General features: G+C 38.8%; 1 protein-coding gene across 16 annotated transcripts in view; it reads right to left on the minus strand.

The window, feature by feature from the left end:
• Positions 1-7252, minus strand: part of znf618 (zinc finger protein 618) — a 32620-nt gene extending 25368 nt beyond the window's left edge. For 13 of the 16 annotated variants that reach the window (XM_084035799.1, XM_084035807.1, XM_084035806.1 and 10 more), the window contains exon 1: positions 6833-7252. The gene's annotated coding sequence lies outside the window, so the exon portion shown is untranslated. The remainder of the gene's footprint in view (positions 1-6832) is intronic. The other 3 variants (XM_084035800.1, XM_084035810.1, XM_084035804.1) reach the window with 2 other exon arrangements.
• Between the last annotated feature and the right edge of the window lie 15488 nt (positions 7253-22740).

The following is a 22740-nucleotide window of genomic DNA, read 5'->3' on the forward strand; positions in this document are numbered from 1 at the left end:
GCATCTTAAAAGGTCAACACCCCAGTCTTTATGATGACTTTCTAGTCAGTAAAGCTCCCGTTTCAACAACAATCAAGTATTAAACAGAGACCGAAACCGTGGCAGCCTGCTCTACCAACTCTATTTGATCAGCAACAATAATATGGTGCCAAGTCACCAGAAAATAAACAGGACTGTAGCTGAATACATGAGCATGGACCAGATCCTTGTTTACACTGAGAAACCTGGCTTCGACAACTTATTCACCAACTGAATGCAAGGTTTAACCTTCACAGAATGCAAGGTTTAACCTTCACAGAATCATTGTATGTACACAGAAATCTCTGAGCTATATAAAACAATCAAAGAATTTGAAAATACTTGTCATATATACACCCTACAGTTACGTTATTGTTTTTTTGCCCTATGTCAGAGAGTGGCCTTTTATTGTGACCAGCCTACGGCACACCTATAGTCATGCTGTCTAATCAGCATCTTGACATGCCACGCCTGTCAGGTGGCTGGATTACCTCGGCAAAGGGGAAGTGCTCCCCAACACATTTGTGACCAAAATTTGAGAGAAATAGGCCTTTTGTATACATGATAAATTCTCTCTTTGATTTCAGCTCATGAAAAATTGGAGCAAAAACAAAAGTGTTGCATTTATATTTTTGTTTGGTGTATATCCAGCCTACTTATAGACCAAAGCAACAGCAAATCACATGCGATAATTTATTCATAATGTCTTGTTTATTTATTTAATATTTAACCATCATGGGTCTCTATACCGGAGCAGCCTCTTCATATTGCCACTTTGAAGAGTTCATGTTCACTTACTCCTGTGTTTGGACAATATTTACAGATGCATCACTTTTTATCTAAAGCTAGAAATCACAAAAACATCTTGAAATTGTGACACTTGTGCTGCCATAAATGCAGCCGTCACACTAAATGAAAAGGTACATTTCAGATACAGGCACTCGCACAGAAATATTTTGGGTCAGCAAAGTTAGTCGCCCATTTATTGTCCACGCAGCAGTGCCAAATTTTACATCCCAGCGACACCATAAACTGAATGGTCAGCGCTCCATTTTCTAGTTTTAGGACTGAACTGTCAGGGGGAGACTCACCATTACAAGAGTGTACTCTTAGCTTCCTGCTGCAGACAGAACATTATTTTCATAGATTTAGACCTTAGATTTCGATTTTGTAGAGTTATGGTAAAACAAATGCCTAATGAGCCTAACCACAGACATGCAGCATAGTTTATTACCATATAGTGTTCAAACAAAAATGATATCCACAAAAATAAACAGCACCTGCGAGTGAAAGAGATTCGATTTGAACATTTTCTGACTCATGAAGAAAGGCATGATGTAGGCTAATTGCAGTATGCAGGTGGATTATGGGAATTAATTTGCTTGCCAAAATCAACTTCTCCACTACGGCAATAGTTTAGGCTCAGCCTTGAGCCAGCTCCTCTCTAGACTCAAGTTTTATGAAGATATACTGGAACATTTTAATTTCCTGATGTCCGTTTTCCATTGTTACTACAGTTAGAGTCTAGACTGTAAAGCTACAGTGTGTGGTCAGTCTGTGTTAACACAGTAATTTAAAAAAAGTTGTGCTTTTTTCGTCTTGGTGTGAGAAAACTGTTTTTGTGCAAATTTCACTGTGAAACACGGAAAATACAGTCAAGACAGGTTTCTCTGTCTCTACGTTTTTCTTTTCTAACATAGCCTTAGGGGAAGCAATTTCAAAGTTGACAACACCGGTATTTGGCATTGTTCTGGCAGAACATACACTGATATGAATATTTTCTACCATGACAAGTCTAATCCCCCATGAATACAAAAAAAGCAATGTGTCATCATCATTGTTCTTTTATAAATGATAGGTTAAAGGCCCTCTGTCAGCTTAACTTCCAGCCAAAACAAATAAAGACGGCACAAATGTAGTGACACTCAACTTGACGATGAATGAGTTAAAGTAGATTTTCTTAACAACTGCACTTAAAGTTAAATCCAGGTAATTGTACTTTAGTTGCATATATCCAATTCATGAAACTTTATATTGCGACACCACTACCAACCATGGCTTGTGACGATAAAAATAAGAAGTCAGGTTGAGGCTCTTTTCCAAGATGAGAGAAAATGAAAACAGATTAAGCAAAACTTTCATTTTACAATGATAAATTGAAGCATTTGTCCATTATATTGGTGCAATTAATCATCTAACTACCTATATTTAATTGTGACATCTAAGAGGCGTCTGACCCCTCGGTTGGAAACCATCAGACAAGATGTAACTGTATATAAAGTTAAAGTTATCTAAAATTGTATCTAATTTTCTAATCTACTATAGAATAAACTGCTAATACATTCATAAATAGACACAGGAGGTCATTTTTGTCTGCAGGGTGAGCACTTTTTCTTTGGATACTTATATTTAGCATAGTACTTTTGTACTTTTATTTAAGTAGGATTTGAAACACAGGAGTTTGACTTTAATTATTATACATTAAGTATTTGTATGTGGTTGTATTGGTACTTTTATTGTAGCAAAGGATCTAAGTAATTCTTCCACCAAGCTTCATTACATTCTATAACTGGGTCTTCCTCATCTTCGAAAACTCTGCTTTTGTTTAGAAATAATAGGAAAGTCTCTGTTAGCACCATTTGCACATAGCATGCTAACAAAGGTCTTCAGTGCTCACTAAGCACTACCAGCCTACTCTGTAGCCGACAGTGGGTGGAAAATAAAATGAATCGCTAAATTAACTGACTTTTGTCATCTGTAATCAAATTAAATAATGGCAAAGATACATACAGTACATGCATATCTGAATTAGATCAATCCCTATCAACTGGACTATTCCCTGTGCAACATTTTAAATGCATGCCCTGATTTTATGAAAAGGCTCATTTCCTCCAATTAAAGTGAAAATGCTAAATGTCTGTCCTCCTGTTCTTTCATAGTCTGAGGCTTGTGATGTGCTGTAACCTACAGCAGCATGCAGAACTTAAATCTAAACCAGATGCACATTTCTTGACGTTCCTTACAAATTAAACACAACCTAAACCAACTACAACAACAGGAAAGGGAACATAGTTAAATTAAATCACCAAATGTTATTTGCATATCTCAGATCTTTACCATCACTGGAACGGGAACTGAAGTAAGAAGTGGTAGCTTACATTGTGATTTATATCAATTAAAACGGGTTCTCTTTTTTGATGTGGCCCAGCTGTGTTTTAAAATGACAGTGTATGCATATTAAAAACAATATATATCAAGCAGTGTACTAAATCTATCTGGGGTTACAGAATAAGGAGGTTAGGCATGCAAAGAAAACATCTCTGGGACATACCTCTGTTCAGACTTCAGCGCTTAGTCGAGGTACTTAAAATAATTGGCCTATATTTGGGTAGTACTGTATCTGCCTCTGCACAATAATGAAGTAAATCAATCACTATGCTTGGTTAAAGCAAAAGAAATTACTTAGAGAGTTTTTCTTACTTTGAATTGTACCTTGCGACGCCAAAAAGCACTGTGCTCTGCATGTTAAGTAGACAGGAAAAGAGATTCCAAATATAAATTACAAATTTGTTTAAGGCTCATGTAAATGTTTCCACTCTGGATGGATTAAAAATAGGAATCAGCTAAAATGGGGGATGGTGGGGGTCACTTCAATCACTGCATGTTTGTATTATCCAGAGCCGTCAGACTAGAGAGCAAGGGTTGACCAAAATCTGTTTCACACTAAATGCATTGCTTTCCCTGTTTCTTTAATCAAATGCACATTTTTCTGTCCTCTGTAATAAATGTCTTCCAAGGTGGTGTAAGAGCAATGATTTCAAAAAGCAATAATGCAGAGAAATGGACACACACACACACACACACACACACACACACACACACACACACACACACACACACACACACACACACACACACACACACACACACACACACACACACACACACACACACACACACACACACACACACACACACACACACACACACACACACACACACACACACACACACACACACACACACACACACACACACACACACACACACACACACACACGATGCTCTGGAAAAGAAACTGTCGTCTAGTAAAATTCCATCAGCATACACTCAAAACCCCCATAAAAACCTTTTCAATCTATATGTTAATGCCACGAATTAAAATTTAATAACAAGAGATATTGAAAAGCAGACTTGAATTATACAAAAATAAATCCTGAAAGATCAGGCCCCTAAAATTAGAAATTCAAGGCGGCATCCGGTCTGCTGCTAAACCCTTGTAGGCTGGCAGATTAAATTTTTGATGAAAATCAAAATTGCACTGCACACTGACGCAGGCGCAGCAAACCTGGCACTATTGTGATTTATGGATTCATTAAACCCGCGGGAGTTTCGCCCCTCCCCTTTTCACTCAAAAGAAATGAGATTTGCTATGCTGAAAATTTGTATTTTCAGAAAAGCCACTCAGGCTCTGCCCTACCTTTGGAAAACAGTCATGGAAAAAAAAAGAAGCCTCTGTGTACACAACCACTGCACGTAAACAGGCCTAATTTTCATTGCTGCAGCAATTGAACGTCCTTATGCATTATTCATGAAACCAATAAGGTTCATTTTTACAAAGGAAGAGGCAGGAAAAATATGTGCAGAATGTACAGATTTCTTTTTTTTTTTTTTTTTAATGCAGCAGCCCCAACCCCTGGCAAGCCATTCCCTGGAGACTATTTTAAGTGAAGCCATTTTCCGACATTTTCAACATGCCACTAAGAAAATAACTGAACACAAGGTGGTTGCTATGTTTAAAAAAGGATGCACGTTTGCTCACACACACACGCACACACATCTAAAACACAAATCACAAATCTGTAATTGTGCATTAAGAAAAACAACTGGCGATGACATCAAAGACAGAATGTTTGTGCAACACAGCTCACCTTTTGAACTGAAAACAAAAACCTTTGCACTGAGTAAATGACAATTACAGCTAACCCCCGCCCCCCCCCCCCCCCCCAGCTGTGATATGATCCCTCGCCGTCTCTTGTTTATCAGGGCCTGGAGGGGCAAGTTTCACCTCTCCATTCAAACTATCCGCTCTAAATGTCCTCAGTGAATCAAAGCTTTTGTTCTTTTAAGGACAGACATACCAGCAATCCTCTTACCTTATTAAAACGAGAACCCTCCCAGAATGCAGTTGCCATTATCCATATCAGGGTTTAAGGTGTTTCTCATTGCAATGCTGCAGCATTAGTCCTGAGAGCGTTTTAACTTATTACTCGGCCTTCAGGAGCTTTTCCATCACTCACACAGTGATCCAGCCCCATTAAAAACACTGGTTGCCTCGTCTTCACTTCTGGACTTTAACTGAAACTCCTTCATTTTGATTAAGACCTTCCACGCAAAAGGTCAGAATTTGCACCCAGATTTTTGCATACCGACCGCACAAATTCCACCGGCTCTTTCAAATTCATACGGATTTGAAGGTCAGCATTAAAATTACCCACAGCAAAATGGCCTCCGCAGTTTCCCTTACATTAAAATCTGCAGGATTAGTATAAACAGTAGAGCCACTGGTTGTGATTGTTTTTCCTGCCCTCAAATTGCTGACAGTGGTCTTTCATCCTCCAGTGCTGTTCAGTTCACTTTGGACAGTTATTTTTCCGCTGACACATTTCCAATCTCTAGAAATAAAAGCCCAAATTGTTCCATGTTTACTAAGTAGTAAATTACAGCTCTTAACCCACAATAACACAAAAAGACACATTCATGCATACACCAGTAACCGTTCACGTTTTGTTAGACTAAAATGATTCATGGTGGATTTGGCTTATTTTTATCTTCATTTCACAGACTGACAAACTGATTTGAATGAAAGATTTAAACATTTAGCAAAATATGATTCCAGTCCAGGATAACTGTGAATGACAATTGAAGGAGTGACATTAACTTGCACAGTGGTTTAAATGCAGGGTTTAAAAAGGAGGACAAATTGAATTTTGAATTAATTAGCATGAAAAGCAGCATATGGGCTACTTTTCATTTTAATTTGTGATGACGTGTGTCCACCTCGAGCAGCATTTGGGCCGTGTGTCATCATCCCCACAAACTGACATACAGCTGAATATAAACAAGTCACCAAAACTAGTCTCGTTATAATTGTTTTGTTAATTTCTCAAAATGGCTGCCTACAGGTGGCGCCAACGACACCCGGATTTTAAATCCTTCCTAAAAAAAAAAAGAATCGAAACGAATTTTGACAAGACGACACTTTTTTTGTATTGTTGAATTCTCTTGTCTGTCCAACAAATGAATAACAAAGCCGTCACATAGCCTGCGAGGAGCAGCAGCGTCGGCGTTGTGTGACTTTCAGAGAAGAGGGGGAAACTCCGAATTTTTTTGCAGGAGAAATTCACAAAACATGGCTGCAGGAGGTTTTTGTGTTTCAGATTGTTCCTCCCCTCATCGTCCTTCATGTTGCCACTATCGCCCGGTCCCGTTGCTCCAAGCTAGCGGAGTGGATACGGGGCTTTCACCTACGCAGCGTTCATATGAACAACCGAGCTGCACACACGACTGCTCGGCAGTTACACGAGAAACTTCATTACGAAAATTCAGTCCCCCCAAAAAACACACACATCAACAGATTAGGACTGTCTCCTATGCTTCAAAGACTGCACCTGGCAACAGTGCGAAACAGGACTGCCAGCTCTCATTTGTCAAGTACAAGGGGGAGACTTGAACTCTACATCCGCTACTGAAATTTCTAGAAAATTTAGGATTTCTAAATCAGAAAAAAGGAGAACACAGCGGTGTGACATACCTCCAAAAAACGATGCAGCTCATGCGAAAACAGGCTCCCGCTCCAGAATATCTTCCCTCCTCGACCAGAGGTGACTGCACGATTGCTTCCTCAAAAAAAAAAAAAATTAAAAAAAATTGTGAATTAGTTATGAGAAATTCCAAATGTTAGAATTTTCACCACAGCGGGTTTTTTCCTCCTCACCCCTCCTCCTCCGCACACACCGCGACACGCTACGTTACATTTTTTTTTAGAAAACGAGTAATGGCGTGATTAATGGTAATTTTTGCCGACGTTTACTTCAGTCCGTGCAAGCTCTCCGTTTGTGCCTGGCGCTGGGGCTTTGCGTTGCGGTTCCTCCCGTGGAAATTTCGTCCGCCATATACGAGGGCAGATTCCGAAATTGCAGCGCCGGCCTGTATATTAGCCTATATGAAAAAAAAGAAAGAAAAATGAAAAAAAAAAAAAAAAAAAAAAAGTCTGGGAAGAAGACTGAAAAAAATGGTTGGCCGACTGTAAAGTAACACGGGGAAAAAGAGTGGAAATTACGCAGAGAAATAGAGCCTCATGTGTGAGAACCTTGTAATAGGATGTTCTGATGGTAGCTCTGCACTATTGATCAGATAATAGCTTTTGTTATATTTGGCTGATGCACACTTTCTGGGTTCAACTGTTAGTCAGATACATTTGACAGTCCTTATCCAATTGTGTTTCCTTGTTACTTATTTCATATTGGGGAGGGTAATGCAAACCCTACATTTGCACTTTGCTCGAGAACTGTCCAACAATGTAGTTGTTCAGTTTGCGCAATTAAATTAAAATTAAAATCCTTACCAGACCTTAGCCAAATAAATGCAGCAGTTGTTTTTAAACCAAGAGCAAGGTTTTGGCTGGCCAACACATTTCTTTTCAAAACCTTACTGAGAATTAGCAAATCTTTTTTTTTTCTTTTAGAATAGTTTAGTGTTTGTTTCTAGAGTAAAGTTTTTGTGCCAGGATGTTTAAAGACACCGCTTTGGCTTTTCAACAAACAATATTTTTATATAATATATTTATAATGAATTAATTCTGCATATATAGACTGTGAATGTGGGTTGAATCATTTAGACTAGACAATAATACAAACATCAACACCAAACAACAATATTAAGAACAATATCAACAAAAACAACAGTTATAATATCAATAACAACAATAATATTATATTATGTTATACAATAACATGGCATAGATGCAATATAGCAACGGTTCCCATGAGCAGAAACAGTATTCGCCTGCAATAACACAACTATCAAAAACATGAAGGCTATTTATTACTTGTGGCCCTTATGTGGTGCACTCCTGACATAAATAGCAGTTGTTGTTTTTTTTTGGGGGGGGGGGGGGTTGCATCTAGTACCTTCTCGTTTTGTGGTAGTATGCAGTATTTTTGTAAAGGTTTGACATTCCTGACAGAAAAAAAAAACCTTGAATCTAATGTCAAAGTGAATACACATCCCTACAAAGCAAATTACAAATAGAAACAAATATTTGGTTGCATAAGTATAGGTTTATCAAACACTTGTTTTTCGGAGCGTCCTAATAAATTGAACGTGTCAAGTCTTTTCAGGTTGAACACATGTCGATTTAAAGTCAATTTCCTGGAAAAACTTTGACATTGATTTTGAAAAGTATCCTAATTAGGGGAATGTTCCAAGACACTAAATATTTCTCAGAGAAAAGTAAGGCCAATCATAAATGTGGCATAACTGCAAATCTGCCTCCTTTAAAAGGGAGAATCCCTGAGAAGGGCACTGAGGGAAACCACCGAAGGGCTTACGGCAACTCTACGGAGCTGTAGACATCCAGGTGCTTCACAGCGTGGCAAAACAGAAAGTTACTTTTGAGGAAAAACAACTCATGATGTTGCTGAAGTTTTCCACAGGGCATGCGAGAGACTCTGAAACAGCATGGAATAAGACGAATAGTCTGAAGAGATCAAATGCATATATTTTTGGGACATCACACTCAAACTAAACACTAAACGTTCCGTGCATCAGCAGAAAAACAACATCCCCACCATAAATCTCGGTGGAGGCAGCATCATGCTGATGCTTCTCTGCAGCATGCGGGCCCCGGAGGGCTTGTGAGGGTGGGGGGTCAAATGAATGCAGCAAAATATAGAGAAATCCTGGAGGAAAGCTTGCTGCAGTCTACAACTCGGGAAGGGAAGACAACAACCCTAAACATGAAGCTACAGCTGCACACGTATCACTGAAAAATAACAATGTTTATGAGAGTCCAATCAAGAGTATGGCTGTTCTTGGAAACTGCTGATAACCCGCGGCCCTTGCGCAACTTTGCAGATGTTGAGCACTTGAGGGAAAACTGCATTTCGTCCAAATGTAAAATTCTGATAGCTATCATTGCTATGGGGGGGATATTAAATAAAAATAGTTTTCACTTTTACATAATTTATTGGGCTTTTCAGTGTCAGAAACCTAATTACACCTGCTGATTAGATGATGTAATGTAAAACAACAGAAAAACTGGATCCATTACAAGGATTAATTTTCCTTTCCTCGTGGGTGTTGCATTATTTATTTTACCTTTTATATCAAATTAAGCAGGGCCATTTGTGCTGGGTATAAAGATATATCTCATATTTGAAAAAGCTTCCACAATTTCCTGTCTTTTAAGAATCGTGGAGACATAATGACAACCTGTTATTCTCTGTTTTGACAACATGCTCAATAATGACATTATTTCCCTTTTTCAGATCATTGATTATATGGACAGCGGCTGATAAGGTCATTCATCCTGTCTCATTTAAAACAACACTAATCATAAAACAGGGCAGTGAAAGTTCAGTTCAGATGCACTTCCCTCTCCTTGTCAGGATGGTGTCATTTTCATCGGTTATGCAGAGTTGCTCTTAATGCTAATTCTATCTCTTATGCGCTTGGAATTACAAATTGGTGTTGGTGTGATTCATTGCATATCACGATGAAGTGTTTATGATCTTTTATTTAGCCTTTTAAACTGGATGAACCCACTCTCTCTTGGTGTATTCATCATTTCTTTCCAGTAGAGGGCACCAACATACCAATAAATGGTCACTTCTCTTGCATTCAGTGCAGTAGCCAGTAAGTACACTGCTTAGAAAACTGCTCACTTTTTGCTCCTTCTCCCTCTGCTGCTTGGAGTTTGAAACAAGTTCATGTTCAGAGTATTGAGGGGGATTTTTAGCTGGGACTGTTCACCAAACGTCAACATAACTGAGGTGCGGACAGCAAAGAGTCTCCAAATATTGCAGCTGAGAGAGATATTTATCAGGGAAAATAACGCTTTGCTTTTGATTGAACGTTGAATTTGTGAGACCATTTTGGTGATGGTACCGATGCACGTGGACAGGAAGTGGTTGAAGAAACTGGTGAATCCCACTATTTTTGAACGGCCATCCTCTCAGCTGTGTTTTAGCTGACTCAGTGTTGCTTCAAGATGTTTATTTCCACAGTGATGACAACAGTAGCTGAGGACATATAGGGTGTTAAGATGTTAAACATAAGATGTTTCTTACCCCATGCTGAAACATGTGGCAGGTCAGAAATATGGGATAATACAACCACAGTATCGTCCTCTATATTACCAAACACACACTATATCTTCCCTCTATCATTTTTACAGCCCAAGGTTGGTCTGGCCTCGTATCAGCCTACTTTCTGTAGAATAAGTGGCAGAAAAACCAACAGTGACAACAATGCTATTTTTTCTTCACCCACATTTCATGTTATTACGATTTAGGTCTAACAAGATTTGACAAAAAATAACCTGTAGAAAGAGAACAACAACTTAAACAAGAGGTGTTTTCTACCGCGGAAAACATCTTATTCAGACCCACAGAATAATTTATCTCTGCTCCTTTGACACAAAACTAACTTACATTGTGATAATTTGGGTTTGATTTTTGGGGTACTGAGAAGTGTCACGGCTCCACAATCAAATACTGAACTATAAAACAAAATGCATCTTATAAGTTGTTTTCATGTGTATGTGTGTTGTCAAATCTATATAATACTATGAGAACAGATGATACCTCGCCAGAAATGAAATTTCAGAAATTCAACGTGTCCGCCGATCACCAACTCAAAAGTTACGTGAAGTGATCAACAAACAACACACTCTTACTGAAGAAATCCTCTTGGAACCTTAAATGGAAATATTGTACTTTTTTCTGTGCTTGTTTATGCACAAACCATGAAAACATAAATGAGCAGCAAGTGCACATACATTACATCCATTCACAAATACAGCATGAGCGTGATCAGTAAACAGAACAATCCGATCTCTGACCGATCTCGGTTGACAGTTAAAATACCGAGTATTTCATTGTAACCAACCATTACAGCACAAAGGGCCATCCTTTACCGAATAGGCATAGTGGGTAAAAGACAACAGTAGTTGTTGGCTGGCCACAGACCAGTAAAAGCAGCCAGGAATACTGGCTGGTGTGTGTTACGTTGCCTCTGGTAATTGTATGTTTTTGACAAAGGCGGATCCAAGGCCTCCATCACCCATTTGAAGTGTGTTATTTAGGATTAACAAAGCTATTCTAATTCTAATGCTGGACTGGAAAATCAAAAATAGAATAGTTTTGCTTTTCTACGGTGACTGACCTTGTTTGACACAGTTAAAGCAGCAGATGTTTTGGAAAATGTGCTTGTTTGCCACCTCACACAGACCACAGGATCAACATATCGTTAGCCTAATAGCATAATTGCCTAAGTCATATTTGAACGTTTTCGGAAAAAGAGAAAAAACACAATTTCTATCAAGCAGATTGGTATTTTTTATTGATAATGTAACAGCAAGTTCAACCAGACCTGTGAACAAGTTTGAAAAAAAAAAAAATTAGTGTCTAAATTAGTGTCAAGTTCATTTCCTGACCCTGAAGCAGAAGAAAATAAAGTGTTGCTGTGTGTTAACAGTAAACCATATTAAATGAAAAGATTCACTTCAAAAATCTTGCCAACATGAAAGCGATCGTGATCAATGTTTAAATTAAAATACATTTGCAGAAATGCTTTTTCATTTTAAGAATGCATCTGCATCATTTGACTGATAAATATAATTAATCAACAACCATAGTTGCATTTTCTTCTTCATGACTGCATATTTTATGCCATAATGAAAACAAACAAAGTGCATTGACAAGGCATTTTGAATTATGTGCACTATTTTGCAGATCATGAGAATGAAAATGCAAATATGATGATTGATGATTAAATCAAATAATGCAGCCACATTCTTAAAGTGAAAAAGACCATATTACCAAGAATACTTCTTGTATTTCTTGTCAAAACACTTAAAATCAACACTTCAAATTAAGCTTTGCTAGCATAAGCTAGCTCTTACACTACATCATATCTTGTTGCAGAATTGTGATTAAAAGTTTAAACACACAGTTCCTAATCTCCTTGATTGACTGAGAGTACATTTACTGTCTAGAAAGTTGAAGGAATAAACCAGCTTACCAAATGAATTGAAGAGAATATCTAATGCTTCACTTCTGTTAAACTTTCTTATGCGATCAGCCATGTTTGTTTATACCGGCAAACATGCCTAAGTCAAAAAGATGACTTGGGCAGATAGTGATTTTGGACTCTAAAAAGTGTTCTGATAGGTTGAGGACATAGCCAATAAGGCAAGGTGATGCAGCAGTGGTAGGAGAGGAAGGTTAGGCAGATATCTCAATTTGGCCAAAAAATGACTTAGGCAATAATGCTATTAGGCTAACGATATGTTTCACGTAACTGTCCAGTATGAACTGTAATGTGTGTGAAGCTTCACAAAATATATAAACAGCAAAAAAACCGTAACCCAAGGTGCAATTGTAAGCTTTTTCCGGAGCTTTCAAACACATCTTAAAGTCTTCAGTCGTGTCTAGAGTTTGTTCGGTTGTCTTCAATGTGATGTTTAGCTAAGCTTAGCATGAAGACTGGATGGTAATAATTTACATAATATATATCACAGATCAGCCATAACATTATGACCAAGAAGAAGTGAATAACACTGTCGTGTTATCATGGCACCTGTCAGTCGGTGACATTTTGTCCTCTAAGTTGATGTAGAAGCAGGAAAAATGGGCAAGTGTTAGGATTGTGATGGCTAGACGACTGGGTCCGAGCATCTCCAGTCCTGCAGCTCTTGTGGGGTCTTCCCAGTCGGCAGCGGTCACTGTTTAGGAGTCTGATGGCAGTGGGAATGAAAGAGTTCTTCAGTCTGGTGGTCCTGCATTTGACACTTGCCTGAGGGCAGAAGTGTGAACAGTCCATGTGGGGGGTGGGGGTGGTCTCTGATGATGGAGGTGGCTCTGCTGTGGACTCTGCAGTAGACGCTCTGCAGAGAGAGCAGTGGAGTCCTGGTGGTCTTCACCAGTCTTCAACACTGTTGTGGTCCACAGCAGCAGTGCTGTCACACAGTCATGCAGCCGGTCAGGACGCTCTCAACAATGCAGCTGTAGAAGATGCTGAGGATCCTAGGTGACATGTCAAACTTCCTCAGCCTCCAGCTGTGTGGTGTTAAGTACATCACAAGAAATAAATCAGAAAAGATCATAGGAGAACTTTTTCTTATCAATAAATAAGAGATATTTTAGAACAACTCTAAAATGAATTAAGTGAGACGTTGTCATTGATGCCGCTGGTAATAAGCATTTTCAAAATGCTTCTCTCTTTATCTTGAGAAAGTTGACATCATTGCCTCTTTGACTTTATCACCACTATCCCCATAAAAAATAAAGAGCACCAATGCCCAGGGCCTCAGACACTGAAAGAGGAAAGAGTTACTTTCATAGAATAATTTAGGGGATGGAAGCAGCTTTATATTTGGCTTTAGTGGGGAAAGGTTATTGATAACATTTTCCCAAAGTACCATTTGAATGTACATTTACTCTATGTATTTTACTTGAGTATTTCAAGTCACCATAGGCTACTTTACACTTCTACTTCATTACAGTTTGTACTTTCTTACATGTTAACAATAGCTAACTAAGTAATTCAATTTAGCAGCGCTTCGATGTATGAATATATAAGTGTATATTTTAACCTGTTTAACATAAAATATATTCCACAAACTTGTTTGTCATGTTCTCGTCAACCTTTTCAACCTGCAGGTAATCAGAGGCTCCTTGTTTTGTCCCTTACATGATTTAAACCATAACAACAGTGCACGGCAACAAAAAACAAAAACACACTTTAACACCATCCCTGCACTTACATTGTAAGAACCTGATTGGAGAAAGTGAGTAATGTAATTGTAGATATGACAGGGCACTGTGAAGCGACTGAACCTCCTTTGCTTCCATATGCATGAGAAGTCAAAGTAGAAGCTAAGAATAACACAATGATTGTCCAGTAAACCTCTGCTGCCCACAAGGACAAAAAAAAAATCATCTGATTACAGCAGCACCCTTTCCAACGCTAATTATAGTTATTCACATTCTGCACTTGGATGTTGTTTTTGGTCAGAAGGCCACAACCTAAAATCATCATCAAGGAAAATAATATAAGAATATAAGTGGAGTTCATCAAAAAGAGATTTTTTTACCAGGCATCCAGTGACTTTAGTCAAATGTGGAACTAACAAAGAACACTTATATTGTATAATAACACAATGTTTGAATTATAAACTTTTTTTCGTCATTTCATTTGGATAGGTGCAATACCAAATGAAATAAAGAATGTTTGAGATTTTTTTTACTTTGACTGAATGCTACGCATGCTTTGAATTCTTCAGAATGATGTCATGTCACGCTGACATGATAGAAGTTTGATTCCAAACTCCAACACAAGGATGGATGGATAGAGATAGAGTCGCCATGTGGACAAAACCCAGAGGAGTCTTCAGCTACGTCAGCAGCTCCGTTTTGATAATTGATAATTATCACTAAACAAAGAGAATGACTGTTGTCTGATTGGGATGTTATTAGTTTTGTATGTGGGGAAACATATTAGACAGATTCAAATTTTTGACCTGATGGTGACGCTTGAGTCAAAAGTCAGGTGATCAACTAAATTATTATTTTATAATAATAAATTAGATTAATTATAATTAATCCTGATGAATGAGATGTTTCACTTTGGACCAAATAGTTGGACGGACAGACAGTACCAATGGTGTGGCTTATAAATAGGAGCAGACCAAAGCATTATGGGTTAGAAATAAAACACATCGTCCTTTTAAATATTCATTTGTATGCCACCATGGACCGCCACATTCGCATTCCTTTGTATTTTAGAATCCAGCGTTCAGCCGGATTTGATGTCACTATTTCCGAGAGCTAAAAAAAAACAAAAAAACACACACCCCGCAGTTCACGTTAAGGGCAAGGATAACAGCTCATTCCATTCATGTCTCCTCTAATTAGAAGGAAAACTTTATGTAACCTCCATCAAGCCCCTTTATCCACGGAAAAGACAGCAAACTCCAAACACCAAGTGGTACTAACACTTGTTTGTCTCGTTTTCACAGATTTTCTTTTGGAAATGGTTTGTGCCGTTATCTGCCGTGTCCTCCTCTGGTGCATAACTGCTTCTCATTTCCTGAGGAGTCTTATTTGAAAGCACCATTGGTGAAATAATGTTAGGAATCTATATTTTTACGCTTCATATTTCATGTTGGACAGTTTAATGAAGTTCAGTTGAGTTATGAGGTGTTAACTGATTTCCATTCGTTTGTTATATGCATTAAGGCCCTTCTTTCTATCATTTGATAAACAAGAAAACAAGTGCATACTTGCTCTTTGCCTACAGAGCAAAGAATAAGAGATACAAATAATTTTGGACTACTACAATATTCATCTAATCTCCACACCCAAGAAAGTTACTTTTGAATTATTTACATATAAAAACATTGTTGTTCATATTTAGTCAAAAAAGCCACCATGTGATGCTTTTTGTCACAGTTGATTTTATCACTGATAAATTGTGTTTAAGCATATTGAAAACGGTGACATTGACCTAAATGCACCATGTGTCATAACTTGCTGGAGAACAAAACTCGGACACTAGCCAAGCTAGCACGACATCTGATAACAAGGCACCCCAAGTATGAAGGAAAACAAAAAGATTTTTCCATCTGCAGAGGAAAGAATACTTGCCAGAAACTCCAGCTGGTGAGAACACTTCACAAAGAAGGCACAGATGGCTCTACTAATCATGTCGGAAAGTTCATTTTGAACGTTTGTGTGTTAAAGTTACACAATTCAAGTTGCAATATGTTTCGTGTTTTCAGTGCGAAACCAAGTCGGACACACAGCCAGCTCCAATGAAGTGACGCCCCGGGGTGGCAGCCATGACATTCGTGCTTGGTGATGGAAGGTCAATCCAAAGAACCAATCATGCTCCAGTACAGTTAGTTTCTAGTGAAATTTAAAGGCAGTTATGTAACTGTAACAGAATACATCTGGGTCAAGAGGAACCCCAAACCTAAATTACTGGACTAATAAATTAGGAAAGCAAGACTTCTCAAGGTATTCATAAATGACATTTATTCATTAGGAATGTGCTCCTTGGAGACGCAGATATGGAGATGCATGTGTGTGAGTGTTGGCTTGACCTCAGCATTGACATCATATAAATGAACAGTCTATAAATGGCACCTCATTAGCGGGCTGTTATAATAGAGACAGGGCATCAAAAAGGACCCTGGGGCCTTTAAATTCTGCCAGTGATGCAAAACTTGGAGACAGGCTCTTCCTCGTCTGGTATCACCTTTGACAGTGTTAGCCTATATGGTGCAGTGAATATCATTTTGAAAACAAATGTGAATAATTTCGTGATTATTTACAAGTCTGAGAACACATATGTTGCTCAACAGCATCCCCTGTGGCTATATGTGGAAATTACAGGAGAATCGTATATTCAATTTCCCTTTATTTCAAGATTCTCTTCTCAATTTTTTGACAAGCTGACCCAGCAATGTCAGTTACAGCCCAATATCTAGCTAAAGTGTGCTAATATTAGTGAGCATAAGCTACATGGTCATACCAGACTAGTGGTGGGAAATTATTAAATACATTTTTTTAAAGTACCGTACTTAATTATTCATTTCAGCTACGTGTGCATTATTCAAATATTTCCATTCTGTGCTATTTTCCATTTATACTCCACCACATTTCATAGGGAAATGTTGTAGCCGACAGCCATAGTCACTTGTTATTCTGCAGAATAGGATTTTACATTATAAACATATGATCATCTTATAGAAAACAGTCTGCACTCTGTATAGATTAAACTAGACTCCACAGTGCTTTAAGGTTAATGCATTAGTAATAATAATAATCCAGGTTTATATGTGAATGCAACATTCTGAAAGGAGCAGTAAAGTGTACTTTTACTTTTTTGTACTTGAATATAATTATACCTTTGATACTTTTACTTACTTTCACCCGTGAGTGTTTTGATAGTATTGTATTGCTAATTTAGCTCCTAATTTAGAAGAGTAGATCATTTCAATGCTTACTGTAGAAATCAGTGTCCTTACAGCATTAGTTTGGCTGTGACACGTGTCACCTTATTCATCCTTTTCCTTCTCCACCACCTTTGTCGCTCCTCCAACTTGTTATAGGTTATGTAACAAACAAGCCATTTTCCATATTCATCACCCTTCTGTGTAATCTGCTCTCACGCTCCTCTTGTGCTGCTTGGGTTTGTCTCCTTTGTCCCGAATGTAGCGTGACAAACAACTAAGCACTTAATTAATATTCATTTATAAGTAGGTGGAGGGTATTTTATGGTTGTGGCTTGTGGAAGAAAAGCATGCACTATTTCTGTGCCTTTTGTTTCATTCAGCAACCTGCTGCTCTCTTTTCTGAATATTACCATACCTCTATGTTGTCCTCAGTCCTCTTCAGTGTCTCACTTCTTTTTCAGTTTCCACTTACTTTAGTCTCCCCGCATCTTCTAGTCAGTGACTGGGATTGAGAATCACAGGGATGTAACAAAACACTTATGCATAGACCTGCATGTGCATGCATTATACACATCTACACTGTAAGAGTCCAAGTGAGTGACTCACATGTGTAGGTTTTAACTACCGTGGTAATGGATACATCCATCTGCACACGTTGCAGTGGGTTTGTGATATTGACTACTGAGTTTGCACCGCTGAAAGGAGAGCTGAAGCCTATTTTCCCTGTTGTAGCTGCTTCACATACCACAGTTCAGTATGCAAGTTAAATGTGTTTTGCATGAATACAAAGAACAACTGATCCTAACACAAAGATGAGAACGAGAGAGAACTATGATACCAGGCCTAAACATGGCAGGAGTCCTTGTGTGGGTGCAGTTATTTAAATGTATTCCTTTGGAAAACTAATTCAAGGGCACAGGCAAACCTTACAGAGATAGGTCCGTGAAAATATCAGTCGTGTTCAGCAGCATATGCTATTGTCCTCCATGTTTTCCTGCTTTGCTGTGTCCTTCCTACCTTGTTAGAGATCCTTTTTCTGCCCCAACATGCCTCAAAAACAAAGCCACTAATGCACCAATTATGTGAAATTACATAATTATTTGGAGAGCAGGGCAATAGGCTGTTCCTTTCCTCCATTGTCCAGCCAGTGGTTTCAATGCAAGTATTACTGCCCTTAAAATCTCTTTCGCCCAGCTATAACTGAAAGAAATGTTAACAGAGTAGCCTACATAATAGATGGAGTAGAAGTTCAGAAATGTCAAACTCTGTACACTTCTCTCCTTTATGTATCCCATGGATCATTGCATCCGTGGGATACTGAAAAAAACAACAAAAATCCCATTCAAGAATGCAATCCCCATCGTCATTTAGCATGCATCACACCGGTAATTTCTTTAACAATATTAAAGCAACATAACAACCCCGCATGATTTTCTGCCTATTTGTAAAGGATATTAACGATGATGATGATGTCATTCATCCTTTTGTGTTTTGCATACTCGCAGTTAAAAATAGACATCAAATAACCTTAATGGCGTTGTGTCCTCCCTCTGTGACGTTGGAAGCTACAAATCCAGCTGTGCACACAGACACACACACACGCATTTGAATGTGCACTTTTTGTTTGAGCATCATTTCCAATCATAACTCATTTCTGACGATGCCAGAGATGAGGATTATGCTAAACCAAACGTGATCTCTAATCTGGATGAGTTTCCGACAGCGTCTATCTCATTTTCAAGGCCTGAGCGGGAATTGAGCTCCCTGGTGACCTGGATGCTTTATAGCAGTTAAAGTTGTAGTCATGATATAATATTTTAACCAAATACTAGTACAGTCATTTAGCTCCTCCTTGCACCCGCTTTTCTTCCAAAGTCAGAGAAAGTTGATATTTTTTTAATACAAAAATATGCATTTATCCTTTTACCAAAAGACTAAACCTGACAGAAACAACAAAGATTGGAGGTTTTCATTCCAGACAGACTTCCAGCGCGACAAACAGTAGACAGAAAATATGCCGGAGAGCTTCCATAAGAATTAAACCCATCAGACACCAACATAAACACCGGTGGGAGCAGACAACTGAATCAACTGGCCTACGCCAACCAGGCAGGGCAGAGTCCTGTCTGTGCCTCTTTTGAAGGGAACTCGCAGCCTTTTGTTGTGGCCCACGTAAAAATCGTCACCACACATTTCCGGCCTGGAAAACATTGGAGACAACCTCAGATGAGATTGCATCCACACAAAAAAAGCACCAGAAATAGACTTTTAAGGGAAGTAGTGTCAGTTAACCTCCTCCTCGGGGGCTGTGCGTGGTGTGGTGAGTTATCCACCATAACAAGAGGGAAAACTTTCTACTGTATACGTTTTTCCTCCCCCTCGTCTCGGTCCTCCTCAGACCGTCAGGAGTGGCGTCATGGCTACGGTGTTTAGTCACGCTCTCTTGAAGCATTTACAGTAGGGGGCTAGGAAGTAATATTCAGTATCAACCCCCCCAGCAGCATTTTTGTCTTTCATTCCTAAACCCCCTATTTAAACAGCTGCTTAAGCCTGTTAGTCAGATTTTGCCGTGAAGAATGCGTCACCATCACTGAACTGATGCGTTACGGCCGTTCGCTTGGTAGAATTATTGGAGCTCCGTGTGTCACGTTGATCTCAACAAAAGTCCAACAACAAAACGTGCTTTGCCTTCATTCTCTCCCTCTGTTGATTAATTCATTTCTGGCTCTTTATGCCTGTGAATTCAATGCTCTCTTGTTTAGATTCTACTGATCAGCTCAACCTGAATAAGAACTGATGAAGGCTTATTAACATCACGTGTGCCGGCTGATTGCTCACCATTTGCACCTGGTTTTTATTAGATAGGGGGAAGAAAAGAATATCTCAGCGATTGAAGAGGAAAGCCACGTTCAGAGAAACTGTAATTGAGATTACATTGAAAACCTTCTCTTCATTGTGTGTCTGTGGAACCCTCATCCACGGGAAAAACATTTAACCGATGTGTGCTTTGTTTTTAAGTATTTAAGTCACGTAAAAAAGATCTATTAGGGATATTATTTGAAGCCTGTCTTAAATACTACTTTTCTTATGTGTGTCATTTCCTGCAAAGGTTTTGTGCCACAAAGAAGGTCTTGATATCCCGTTTCCCAAAAACTCGCCCACCTCTTGATCTGCACACATGCCACCGCATGCTGCGATTAGGAGTAACAGAGAAATTAGCGCCCAAAATATGTTTTTTTCCCATGAAATGTGCCGCTTCAAAGCAAAGTGATGGAGTTTTTGAAATATTAGGAGTAACAGAGAAATTAGCCACATTAAAGGCATTTTTTCCCCCAACATTTTTTCAAGAATCTAATACATTAAGTTGAATTTCCTGAGTGTCGTAATAAGATTCCCTGATCAGACGAAAAATCATGTTGAACTTGGATGAATGATTTTGCAGCTTTATTAAAAGCAATACGTCACAATCCGTTGACTTCTGTTGCACCCCGGCCGGTTGTCAAGTCAGTGAGGGATGATGTTGCCAGTCACTGGTTCCTGTTTTCTAATTTTACATCGGTAAGAAGGAGATGAGGAGTTTCCTGACTGCATCCTGAGGGATCAAGCCCTGGTTGCTAAGAGACTAATGGAAAGTCAGGAGCTAAAGGAATGGCAGGAGTGAGTCACCGAACGGGGAAACGGAGCGTTTGAGAGAGAGGAGAAGATTAAAAAGGGGAAATTATACAAAATTATCTACCTCTGCATCACTGTGGAAAATAATATGTATAATCACGACTTCCTTTGTATTATATGCATGTGTGCATGTGCAGCATATTACTCAAATAATCCTTTGCTGTCTGTTTTTCATTGACACAATTTCATTGATCCATGCTCCACCACAAAAAATAGCTAGTGTAGTGCAGCCACCCAATATAAAGGAGAGATGAGGTGGTTTGACACTGGAAAACTTTTTAATGAATAGATGTTGAAGAACCAGGTCAACTTATTACTTTCCTGAAAGAATGGGCTAAAAAGAATCCCCAGAATACCAATAAAACCCAATGAAACACCAAACAAAAGAAAGATGCGGCCTCACAGCGAGATGCCAACCCCTCTGTCCTCTCACCTCCATCAGCCTCACCTAACTGGAAACTACCAACTGCCAGTATAGGGTGAGCTAAACTGAGCAAGCGTCCAAATTCACACAGAATAATGAACATACCAACAATACAAGATGTCTAAGTTGCTGCTGGCACCACAGTCCATCTATGGACGCTCCAATGAGCACACCAAATATCACAGAATGTAATTTACTGCAGAACTACCGTAACTTTCTACCTACACCTTTAGAGCGCCCAGCCGTTCCCTGCTAAGAGGACATAATTAGACAACTGAGCAGCTGATCTACAACCCATAAAACAAACTAAACAGGTGGAGTGTCATTTATACACCTTGATGGAACAAATAAACTGAAACACTGCACTGAAAAAAACCCTCTTAATTATGGGGAACAGAGCCACGTGAAAAGGGAAACACACAACCTTTTCACAGCTAGAGAGATTTAATTCAGAGACTGTAGATCTTCGTCTTTCCTATGATAAGACACCCTGAAGCCTGACGCACTGCCTCCGACAGAGAAGTTATTTTTACTAAGCCCCTCAAGGACTTTAATGAGGTTTTTTTAAGACTTCCTTCTAGTGAGACAAATGGTCCTGCCTCTGCATCCTGCCTTTTATAATGTGCCGCAAAGCAGAGTAATGAGAAGGATGAGTAGGCTAGCTGCATTTATTACGCATCACTCGGCCCTCCCGGTGCTTTTAATGTCCCAGTGACGTGACTGCGACGAGGCTGGATCCACGTATGGATTAACTACTTCATGGACAGAATCTAAACTATTGCACGCCAGCCATGCATCTGGACAATTTGATCTGTAATCCCATGTTTTTCTTGAGATTATGCTGAAAAATGCATTTAATTAAATTCTCAGCATTTGCATGTGCAAATCATAATTGATTATTTCTAGTCAAACATATACTACGATACTACAGCCAAATGCATGTATACTGAATGTTGATGGTTGATGCTCCTTTCACTATAGTGAGTGACGTCTTTTTTTTTTTTTCGCGTGACACAATATCATTTAAAATTTTTACAGTGTCTGTTTTTAAACTGGATTACATCTCCTGGCGTTCGCTCCAGACTAAAGTTACTATGTTTACAGCTTGTTTTTCGCTTATTTTGACATCCAGACAGAATGCCACCACAGCGCAAGCTTTTATGAGAGTTTCTCAGACGCTCCATTTTTTTCTTCTTCGACAAATTAGTGATAATAACTTCATTTTCTTGGGGGGTTTTTTAACGTCGTAAACTTGTGAGTAACTAGTTATTTAGTTTCCATGATTATTCATTATTTTTGCGTTAAAGGAAAACACGATTAATTCCTCTTAGCCGTGTCACAGATATTGCAGGTCACAACAGAAAAAAGGGCCCACCCAGAG

This window comes from Eutrigla gurnardus (genome assembly GCF_963514095.1).
Source record: "Eutrigla gurnardus genome assembly, chromosome: 19".
Lineage (NCBI taxonomy): Eukaryota > Metazoa > Chordata > Actinopteri > Perciformes > Triglidae > Eutrigla > Eutrigla gurnardus.